Here is a 12,128-nt window from a genome sequence, read left to right as displayed (position 1 = left end):
GGGGCCCGCTGGCCACATGGCCCAATTATGTATCCCATTCTGCCTGCCTGCCAAACAAATAGACACGTGACACATGGCATCTCATGACATCACCTAAGCGAGAGAGAATCTCCCTCTCTTACTTTTTTTTCTTTTTCTTTTTTTCAAAAATAATAATAATCAAGTGATTTGTTGATTTGCAATGAAAGAAATTGAAAGAGGGGGGAAATGGGCGAAAGAGAAATTCGTTTGTATGATCTTAAATAAGAGATTAAGGGACACTTTGACAGTCGAATCCATTCATCTAGACTGCTCACTGGGTTCATTGCACATTTAATGAGAAACCTTGAAAGAAATCGCACTTATCTTACAAATATTTACCATTTGATTGATAGTCTTAAATACAACACCTAAGACCATTCATACAAATAAAAAAGGTCTAACCAACAATTTGATCCTTCCATTTGTTAGGGATTATTATGGATTGCTTATGATTACAAGGCATTGCTATTGTTGGGCAATCATAACCATCCTAGGAAAAAGGATGTCTATAGAAACTAAGACCAAATAAAAAAATGGATTAGATCATCCAATGAGGATTTTTGCATGGTAGCCCATGAAATGTATTCTGAATTTATTGAATAGTTCGGATCCGTACCTTGAAATGTATTCTGAATTTATTAAGTAGTGCATATAGATAAATTGAATTGTCCAAGCAAACTAATGCAACTAAGAGCACTGTAGTTTCTAGTACTTGAACATTTCTCCTCAATTAAAATTTTATTTTTTAAAGTGATGTGTTTCTGTAGGTAGGTTAGATTAACTCTTTTTATTATTTTTATCATTTCTATTTTTGGCTTTGCTTTGGTAGGATAGCTTTCGTTTCCATGTTTGCTTGCTTTAGTGGTATAGCTTTCGAAGGAGAGAGAGAGAGAGAGAGGGAAAAAGGGAAAAGGGAAGGGAGGGTGGACCACAAGGAAGAGAGAGCACGCTGACATCTTTTTTAAGCAGCGAAGAGGATGCTTGCAGGGATCATTCTCAAAGCCCTCACCCACTTAATACTCTCTCTCTCTCTCTCTCTCTCTCTCTCTCTCTCTCTCTCAGAGTATCAACGAAGGAAAAACATTTATACTCGAGCAGTGTGACCATCCAAACACCTGCACGCAGCTGTTATGAAAGAGGAAATCCTTGTACCTCAATCAGAACCATCTAAATTATGGACTCCAATTTTGGATGGCTCATTACCCAAAACGGCACTGATGTGAATTAATAATCAACAGCTGGATTGCAACCCAATACTTTCCATTAATACAAAGGTTACAATCATCTAATCAATCCCACTAAAAGGGGCCCATGATTTCAACAAATGAGATTTAAAATCAACATCCTCTCAGTGAATCATATAATTCCTCTATTAACATAATATTGTTCACAAAATGCATGGCATACATTCTCTCAAATTAAACTGAATAAATTGTCTAGTTTAATATCCTTTAAGTCACATTCCCAAAATCAGCTTGGTTGGACATTCGCAAACTGTGATATGAGGACACTTATTTGTTGAATTAGGACCATTGGTTATTTTTCATTTTTAACTGTCCACTAATCATATAAACAATAATTTTAACTTCTTAATACAACTAAAGTGCGACCATAATTTGAACATTTTCATTTTAACTTGTACGTCGTGAAGGAAATTGTCTACTTGTTATGGCCTTTAGTTGTTTGGCTGTAATCCTCCTACCCAACAGTTTTTATTAATCATCGGTGAGATCAGTTGGACCCCACAAGGGTCGAACAATCCGTACTCGTTCTAGTAGCGTAGTACTGGAGCGTATATGCTCTTGATTTTTAGCCATGTGCGTGCAGTGTACCGTACGAGGAGGGAGGGGGAGAGAGAGAGAGAGAGAGAGAGAGAGAGAGAGGGTGCGTGATCCGAGGCCGCGCACGCCCGCACTGCAGCACAAGGACCAACCTCTTCCGACCAAAGCCTGCCCACTAAGCGACAAAATTCCTGAAATGGCTGTGGAGCCCCACAATTGAATGGAGAGCGACATTGTCAGCCTCTCGCACCCGATCAAGTGCAACCAATTGCACTTTGCCACCTGTACCCAACACCCTTCGTGAGGACATTTGCAGTGCTGTGATGGTTTGCATATGCACCCTGAAAATTTAAACGTGGCATACATGTTACTCAACTAAAACCGTTGATATCTCGTGCCACACTTCAGACCAGATTGATTAACGAATCCTCCAAACAAGGGACATTTGTCGATTGGAATCGAGCAGTTCCATTTTTTATTTTTTATTTTATTTTATTACTATCATTTAAAGGGTCTATTAGATATCCATCAATCAGCCTCTTAGAAATTATCACCCACATAAAATGCCGTACAAGATTGAGGACAGACGCGATTCGTCCATTACACCTGTTTTACACAGCTGGCGTAAGACGCCCAAGCACTGTGAAGACCATGTTTTTATATGTAAACCTACTCCGTCCATCAGGTAAAAACCCTTATCCTCTTAAAGTACACACCGGTGGCCCGCCTTATATTTGGATCAGCCTGATTTTTTGTATTTTACATTTAATCCGGATGAGTTAAACGGGTTTGACGAAAGATACCACACCGTTGTAGCCCCCACACGCAAACCTGTGGGTTGGCATCCCATCCCATTGTCCCCCTGTGATGTTGTCCATGAGTTGTCCATGATGCTGATTTTTTGCTCCCAATGCCTTGGAATCGGGGATGGAACCTGAATGAGGAAGTGGATTTTACATGTAAAACATGGGGTATGGCACAAGATTTGAGCGTTTTGCTTGCTACATAAAGAGGTGTTGTAGAGGATTTGGGTCCAATGAGGACGGTGTAGAATTTCAGACAGACAGTTCACCGTCTGACATCTAGTTGGTGGACAAGTGCACCCTTTCCTTCAACCTTTGGAACATCACCACTGTACAGTATAAACAGAACCATTAAAGAAGAGAAATGGTACTGCCACAATCGTTGAGAAGTTCAAGGGGCACAAATGTTGATGATCCATGAAGTAACATGTCGGGCCCACCATGAACCGTCCGTAATTCAGTTAAAATCAATTCAGGAGACCCAACTTGTCTTTGCAACAGGGCATGTTGACAACGAGCCCCCCTGCGATAGGTACAGGATCTTACACACAAATTATGAGTGCAAATCAGTTAATCCCATTCGAAAAATATCATCAGTATACTTGGGTCCTTCATACAAGTGTGGCCCATGGTTCTGTGATCTAGACATTCAGTCTATGCACAGCGCAATTTATAGAACCTGGCCGAAAATGTTATCTATGCGTCAATCCTAAAGCTTTCACAGGTCACCTGCGAATGGATAGTCAAGGTATGAATCATGGAAATGGTAAAAATTCGGAGAAGGCCAGAGATAGGATGCCTAGGATCTTCAACGTGAAAGATTCATGATGGAAAACAGGACACTGAATGGCAGGCCCCAATGTGTTCAAAACCAAAAACCCAAGGATGTTGCACTTCCTCAGATTGAGGCTTTATGTAATTCCCATCACATGGCCCAATTCACCATCTCCTAGTGGTTAGCCCATATTAAAGCCATAAATCAATGCTACTCGCTATTATGTTACCGTTACATTATGGTAGCAAGGACAGATTAGCAGCTAAAACTTCATAGGATTTGGGGAATGGTTTTGATTTCCAGATTCGAGAAACAAATCACCAACAAATAGGTTGGCCGCCCACAACATGATTGCTGGGATTTTAAACATTGTTAACAACACTACTAAATGCAAAAACACCAAAAAAAATGCACACCCACTCATGGAGCATCTCAGTGGAGCAACTTTTGGACCATGGGATGGGTGATCATCAATGGTCAGAACATCCACTTCCGCTGTTAGAATACTGCAGCATCATAATACGCTGCAATATAGATGCATTAGGTCCAAAGAACAGGAGCAGGTTTCAAGATGAGGGTAAGGATAGGGTTCTGTATCTGAACCCCGCCACATTTGTAAAAGCAGAGTGGTGGGCCTCATTAACGTGGCTTTATTAAGGCCATTGCCCCTTCAAGTATGATGCAGATGAGTGGATCTCTCTCACTAAACACAAGACCTAAGATCTAATGACAAGTCTAAGAATGACAAGGCTATCACGAGGACCCAAGCTTTGATGAAATGTCTAAGAATGACGAGGCTATCACAAATTGAAGAAAGTATGGGGAAGGTGCAGTGGGACGGCAGATGCTAGGAAATATCAGACATTCCACGCAGCATACAAAAACTTCACTAGTCGTCTAAAGCATAAACCCCAGTTAGCTCAAAACTCATCTGGGCCAGTGTAAAGGCTTTCACTAAGGACACTCGCAAATTGGAACCAATACATGAACCACAATTTCTGTTTTTTATCTTTTTCCAGTACTTAACGCCATTTTTGTGACTCATGCACTAAAATGTTACAAAAACTAGTATACCAAGAGCAATATACCTGACAATCTCCCAAACATAAGACTCGAGAGCCACAAAATACCAACACCAGTTGTTCCAAAACAGCATCCTGTAAATATATTTTCAGAAATATTAGACAGCATTAAAGGCAAGATGCAGAACCACATAAATATATAGAGATGAAATGTGAGAACCATCTGATCATGAGAAAAACAAAAATGACAGGTTTGCACTTTGGAGCAATAATAATACCCTTTAAACTGCTTGCTGAAAAAGCCAACCATAACATGGAAGCAGACAAAGTGTCGAATAACAACCCTGGATAAACAGACCCTGATACATCCACATATGAGTTTTGCTGGCTCAACATGCATACATGCACTGGCAACCCATCTACAAACAGCACACAACAAGGTAGCATGGGAGTTCCTAGCCATCCATCAGGTGGACCTTACCATGTAGGCGCTTTGGTCCAAATATCAGGCCAGTGCAATCATCGTGTGGACCAGTGCAAGAAACGAATAGATCGTAACATTTCTATTCCATATGCTGGCCCACATGACAAGGGGACGCATCATTTTTGGACAAATTCACCACACAGTGAAACCCAACTGACAGTTTGGATGTCTAGCACAGGTTCCAGCCTGGCAAGCGGGCTTAAATGTAAATCGGTTGGTTTTGTACAGATGAGTAGCAAACATCACCATGCATATATACACATGCCGAGTCATCATTATCATCATCTAAAGCTTTATCCCAATTAATTGGGGTCGGCTACATGAATCATGTTCTGCCATTCCACTTTATCAAGGTAACGCCTTAGCATGAATTTGGAATGTCAATTTTTTTAGATTAAGATTTTATTAATAAAGGCCTAAGCCAAAGAATTACAAACCAAACCAAGAAGGAGAGGAAAAACTCTTGCCTAGAACCTCCAAGGACCACTAAATTACATTCAAATCCCCTATTAAATACCTTCACTACAGGCCCAATTCGGTTCCTAAAACCAGTGTTTATGATATCGGTATCATGTTACGTATCTCACACTTAGGATACAGATACGTATCGATTACCGCATGGGATATATTGTTTGTATTGGGGAATTTATCGCACTTTTTGGCAAACATGGGGAAACATTGAAAATTTTGTTAATGAAAATTTAGGGATTGTTAAAAAGGATATTAATACACACTTTTTAAATCATAATATTACAAAAAAAAAAAAACTTGTGCACATAATAGGTTTCCTTTGTATAGGGTCTTAAGCTATGCGTTGTCTAACTGTTGTCTAACTGGACTGATACAAGTATATTCAAAGTCTATTCATATAATTTATAAATGTAAGAAGACATGTATGGAAAACACAAGCAAGACAGTAAGATTGCAACCAATTTGGGAGAGTGCGGAAATTTTGGATTTTTCCCAATTTTCCCCAAATCGCAACACATAACCCCAAATTCCAAAATTATAGTGTATGTGATGATGATTTCATCAAACACTCCTACATACTCTGAAATTAGGCCCAATTGGTCGCTAATAGAAGTGGAATTTTGAAGTTTTAATATATTTTTTTAACTATTTTTCAATGAAATAATATTTTTTTTCCAAAAAATCTCCAAAACTACATGAATCAATAGATCAAACCTTATATATGTTTGATTTCATGTTTGGACAGTAAGATTGCAACCAATTTGGGAGAAATTGCAGAATTTTTTATTTTTCTCTAATTTCCCCCAAATCGGACCACCTATCCTTAAATCTCGAAATTGAAGGTTCAAATCCTTGCTCTTTCATGCAAAACATGTTGAATTTTGGCACCGATTTGATACGATTTAAATAAAAAATGATCAAATGCAAAAATACTCATCGAATCGAAACCGGCCCCAAATCTTCTTTGATCTTGATTCTGACTTGAAATCTTTGTTTTTCTCGCAAAAGATTCAAGAGGATAGACCGAAATCCATCCTAGTGGCGTTTAGAAGAGAGAAGAAAGAAGGAAAAAAGATGAGAAATTGAGGTTTTTTGCATTTTCTCTCAAATAGAGTCGCGGTTCCCGGACGTTATCGACAATATCTGCCGATATTGTCAATACATAGGAAAAAATCAAAAGGAGTTGTAACGATAGCTCACAATATATCACGATATTTGCAATATCGCAAGATACATCACGATACATTAGCAATATCGAGAATTTGATATGATTTAAACAAAAAAAATAAAATTACCAACGTGCAAAAATACTCATCGAATCGAAACCGGCCTCAAATCCGCTTTAATCTTGATTTCGACTTGAAATATTTGCTTTTCACCCAAACGATTCAAGAGGATGGACCGAAATACATGTGTTTAGAAGAGGGAAGTAAAAAAGGAAAAAGACGGGAAATTGAGGTTTTTTGCATTTTCTCTCAAACACAGATGCGGTTCATTGACAGTATCGATGATATCTGTCGATATCGTCAATACATAGGAAAAACTCAAAAGGAATTGTAACGATATCTTGCAATATATCACGACATTTGCGATACCGCACGATACATTGCGATTCATTAAATGATACCGAGGATTTTTAATACTCCAGTGGAGTCTCATATCCCCGAGTTGCGATGTTGATAATATCATCCAATATATCAACTGATATTATTGATATTGCAAACACAGTCTAAAACATTGGTTATTTCTTTCTTCCTAAAGGAACAATATGCAATCCAGCAAGAACAACCTCTATATTGCTCTCCCTATCCTACCCACTCCTCCCCCGTGCCAAGCTTGTCCATTGAACCTGGCATTACCCACAACACTCCAAACAAGGTAGAAGGGCTTTCATAAAACTCCTTGGCAAAGGGACAAAAGATGAAGAGATGATCGACTAACACCTCGGTTTCCATACATAATAAATACATTTGGGAGCACCATCTTAGACAAAGATTGTCATCGCTAGCACCTAGTTACTTCCCACTAACCACGCCAAGACTCCTACGTTGGGTAGGGCACAATAACACCACACAAAAGTTGCAAGACAAACCCCGCCTTCCGATGGTTGCTAGATAAATAATTTATAAAGAGATTTGATAATGCATAGATGGGACTTCTCCTTATCCATACCATTTCCCAATGAGAAAGCCACCCCTTCCAAAAACTCCTCCTGCCTCAAATATTTTGTCTTCATGATCTCCTTCCAAAGACAGCTTCATCGAACCAAACCTCCATGGCCATTTTCCTAGGAGAGCAGCATTCATCGCCTATAAATTTCTTAAACCCGCTTCCCCATCTTCGTATGTTCTGCACACTTCTTCCCATTTCATAAGGTGAAATTTGAGCTTCTATGAAGCTCTCTACCATAAGAGATCCCTCCTAAGCCATTCTAGATTATTCAAAATTGCTTTTGGGCATCACAAAAGAGACATAAAAATAGACCAAAAGATTGAACATTGCTGCCTTTATCAACTTGAGGCTTCCTCTCAAAGGAAAGGTGCATGCTCTTCCATCTTGAAAGTTTTCTTTTGAATTGCTCACTCATTTTGTCCTACAAATGCTTGACCAGTTTCCCTATACACAATGGTAACCCGCAGTAGGAAAAAGGAAATGACCTCGAACAAAAACAGAAGATACTTGCGAAGCCTGCTCACCTCCTCTTTTGGAAGGCGCACCCCTAATAACTCGTTCTTGCTAATATTCACCTTTAGACCAGATACTGCCATAAAGAATGTAATAATTTTCCTCAGATTATCCACTTTTTACTTCATCCGTGTCATAGACGATGATAGTGTTGTCTACATACTGAAGATGAGATACTTGAAAATCAGACTTGCCTACCTTGAAGCCATCTATAAGCATAGTAACTACACCTATGGAGAAAGCGGGTCTCCCTGACGCTAGCCCCTAGATGCAGAAAAGAAGCCTTTTGAGGATCCTTTTACCAAGGCTGAGAACTTAGTTAATCATATACAAATTTGGACCCGGTTTCTCCACTTCTTCCTACAACTCAACTGACCCAACATATAGTCCAAAAAATCCCAATCCACGTGATTATATGCCTTTTATATATCTGACTTGCAAATCACCTCTTTATTCCCTTCCTTGTGGAAAGAGTCTATGAATTCATGAGAAAGTAGGGCATTGTGCACTATCTACCTCCTAGCCACAAAAGCCCCATGAGTCTTCAAGATTATCTTAGCCAAAATCACCCAAAAGCTAGATGTCAGAATTTTTGCTAATATTTTGTAAGGACCCCCAAGGAGAATGATTGGCCTTAGGTCCCTTGAGCATTCCACTCATTCCTTTTTCGGGATGAGAACAATAAATGCAGCACCTAACTCAACCGCAAGATGTATGCCTGCACAAAATTCACAAATCCACTCCTCCAAGTCACCTTTTATGCTCCCCCAAAATCTTTGGAAAAAAAAACTAGAGTAGGAAGTCCATCCAGGTTGGAGGCCTTATCACTTCCCAAGTCCTCCACTTTCGCCTTTAATTCTTTCTTCGAAAATCAGCTTCTCTAAAGCATCAGCCTCTTCTTTTGAAATCTGGTCAAAGTGCAAGTTGTCTAGTCGTGGCCTCTCCCACCCTTCCCTAGTGAGAAGTTTCTTATAGAAATTCACAATTGTCACACTTTTGCTTTATCCTCAACTCTCTCCCTATCCACCATGATACTTTTGATCTTGTTGGCTCTAACTCGGCCACTAGCCAAGGAAAAAGAACTTTATGTTTTCGTCGTCTTCTTTTTAGCCACATCAACCTTGATCGTTGCTTCCATCTAATTTCTTCTTCCCTCATCGCCAAGTAAGTCTCACACCAAGCAATGTCTTCGTCCAATAAGCCTATCCCCTCTTCCTTCAAATCTAGCTCCTGAATATCTCCCAATAGTGTCTCTATCTCCACTTCCCAACACCTAAGCACCTCTTTCTTCCACACACATTAATCTTTCATTTAAGAAGCCTCATTTTCTGAAATAACGAAATGCATGCATGACCTTTAAACGGGAAATATGCCCACTACTCTCTCACTAGCTTCTGGAAACCTTCTGCCTCGAGTCATGACAGTTCAAATATGAAAGGCCGTGGATCCCAATTTTCCTCATCCACTTCCAACACAAACAAGCAATAATCCGATACCAAGCGCGAGAGGACTCTTTGGTGCACGAGGAAACCTTTTTTGCCAAATCTATGGAGACCAAAAGGCGATCCAATTTTGAATTGACAACATTCGCCAAGGTGTATTTCGCATCCCCCATTAAAAGATCCATCTAATTCCTCAAGATCCAATTAGAGAACTCCTTCATGCTTCGATTAATGCAGCCCCCCATTTGAATTTCGAACACAAATTTGACCACAATAAAATCTCTTCCCATACATCAAGGCAATTAGCATCTGCTTCAACACTCATTCAATTCTTCCTAAAGTTGTTCCCGACGACCTAGGCAATTAGACCCATAGACCGCAACGAAAACCCATTGAAAGCCTGATAGCACATCTCTCAACAACAACGAAAGGGGTAAACTCCCTGCTCCAGAAATCTTCTTTGGCCCTAAAGTTAGTGTCCCAAATTACCATAATGCCCCCTATTGTACCCAGTGTTCGAAGTATCGGTATCGTTACAAGTTTTGTTGGCCAGGGATACGGAAACAATATCGATATCGCCGATAATATCGCTAATAACCGAAAATGCAAGGAAACATGGGAAAAACGGTGGAATTTTCAGTGAAACTTATGGATATGTTAAAATGTACATATTTGCATATTTAGAAACAAATACACACACACACACACACACACACACACACACACAAAAACACCAAAAAAATAAAAAAATAAAAAACATACATAAGAAGTTTCCATTTAATGGGGCCTTAAAAGCAGTGTTTTCAGTAGCACCCGTAGCGTAGCGGTAGCGTACGCTACGTAGCGTAGCGTAGCGATTTCGCTACGTAGCGTTACAAATAGCGTTTAGCGTACGCTACGGATACATAGCGTGTAGCGCAGGTAGCGTGCGCTACCTGTTTGGTATTTTTTTTTTTTCAGTGCAGGAAACAGTGGTGAACTCACATCACAAGCCAAACTAAAGTTAAAAAAGCAAAAACCTAATTCGAAAGGGCTTCCACCCCCAAACCGAAGCAGCCGACGCAGTTGCTGTCCCCACCCTTCCATTTGGAGACTAAAAATCCTCTCACAGGGCCAATCCGACGCTGTCGACGCTGCTCCTCTCCCCACCCTTCAATGTTGAGGTCGAAAATCTGCTGTCAGGCGCAAACAGTTGAAAAAACTACTTCCAGAGGCAAACCGATCGCTGTGGAGCTTCAATATTTACAGTTTTCAGCGATTCAATCTCATCTTGAGACAAAAATAGGTACGCTCCTTCCTTTTTCTTTTTTCTTTTTCTCCTTCTCCTCTTCCTTCTTCTCCTTCTTCTTCTTCCTCTTCTTCTTCTTCTCGAACTGCTGCGGGTTCCTGTTCTTCTTCTTCTTCTTCTTCTTCTTCCTCTCTCTCTCTCTCTCTCTCTCTCTCTCTCTCTCTCTCTCTCTTCTTTCCCTCTTTTCTTTCGGTTTCCCCCTCTCTTCTTTTTCATTTCCGGAATAGACTGCGTGGCTGTTTCACAGCCACGCACTTATTATTATTATTATTCTGTGTTCTGCGGTGCACGTTGAACAGTGCACTTGCACTATTTTGTTACACGGTCCGCTGTAATGTTTATTTTCCATCTAACCTGTTAATTGGGTCACACTGACATGGATGAAGGGAAAACACACATGTCAGCTTGATCTAAAACTTTTGTAGCCCCCAATAAATTTTTAATGGTGGACATTTAATTATTACTGTTTCTTATGGTGCGGTCCACCCGAGATTTGGATTTGCCTCATTTTTGGGCTCATGCCCTAAAATTATTTGGCAAAATGGATGGACGGTGTGGATATAACACATTCATCACGATGGGGCCCAAAAAACTTTGACACTTGTGTGCTACACTTCACAATCCGAGTCCCGCCTAATTCGGGCCCTTAAAAAATTGTACACGAGACATGTATTAACTTAAAAATAATAAGACCCTATCCATCAACTTCTTACTATTTAATATTTATCATATAATATATATATATATTAAAAAAATAAAAATAAAAATATAAGTATCGTGTAGCTTACGCTACACGCTACGCTATTTCGCTACACGCTACGGAGGGTTGAACGCTACGCAACACGCTACCGCTATTTAAAACACTGCTTAAAAGCATGTGTTGTTGTAGGAAATCAGTCCAACCATCCCATCTTCCCTATTTAACCATCCAAACATCCATCAATATTGCAAAATATCAACAACACATGATATTTTACCAAGAAATCATCAATAATTGGAAAGAAAACGAAAGATTCTGGTCTCAATATCGCGCATATTGCGATATCGATAATTTCGAGATATTATCAATATTTATCAATGACAAATTGAACACTACATAAAACTGTGCCCATGAAAAAAAAATAGAAATAAATTTTTTTTTTCTAATAAACAAAATTTTGATGATATCAATACGTTGGCGATATTATTGAAATATTGCCAATACACTTATGATACAAGCATTACCTAGAAGTTACATAGTCGAAAATATTTGCAATACATTGGCGATATTGATGCATTGGCAATACAAGCGACACCTAGAATTTACAGAGTTGAAAATATTGGCAATTACATTAGCGATATTGATACATTGGCAAT

At 39.5% G+C, this 12,128-nt stretch overlaps 1 protein-coding gene across 3 annotated transcripts in view; it reads right to left on the bottom strand.

Annotated features, from left to right (window-relative positions):
* Positions 1–4,278: 4,278 nt before the first annotated feature.
* LOC131236659 (uncharacterized) overlaps positions 4,279–12,128 on the bottom strand; it is an 85,369-nt gene continuing 77,519 nt past the window's right edge. For all 3 annotated transcript variants that reach the window (XM_058233976.1, XM_058233977.1, XM_058233978.1), the window contains one exon: positions 4,279–4,537. The gene's annotated coding sequence lies outside the window, so the exon portion shown is untranslated. The remainder of the gene's footprint in view (positions 4,538–12,128) is intronic.

The sequence above is a fragment of the Magnolia sinica genome, chromosome 2 (genome assembly GCF_029962835.1).
Source record: "Magnolia sinica isolate HGM2019 chromosome 2, MsV1, whole genome shotgun sequence".
NCBI lineage: Eukaryota > Viridiplantae > Streptophyta > Magnoliopsida > Magnoliales > Magnoliaceae > Magnolia > Magnolia sinica.
The sequence above is the reverse complement of the archived record's forward strand: the minus strand, read 5'-3'. Positions and strand labels throughout refer to the sequence as shown.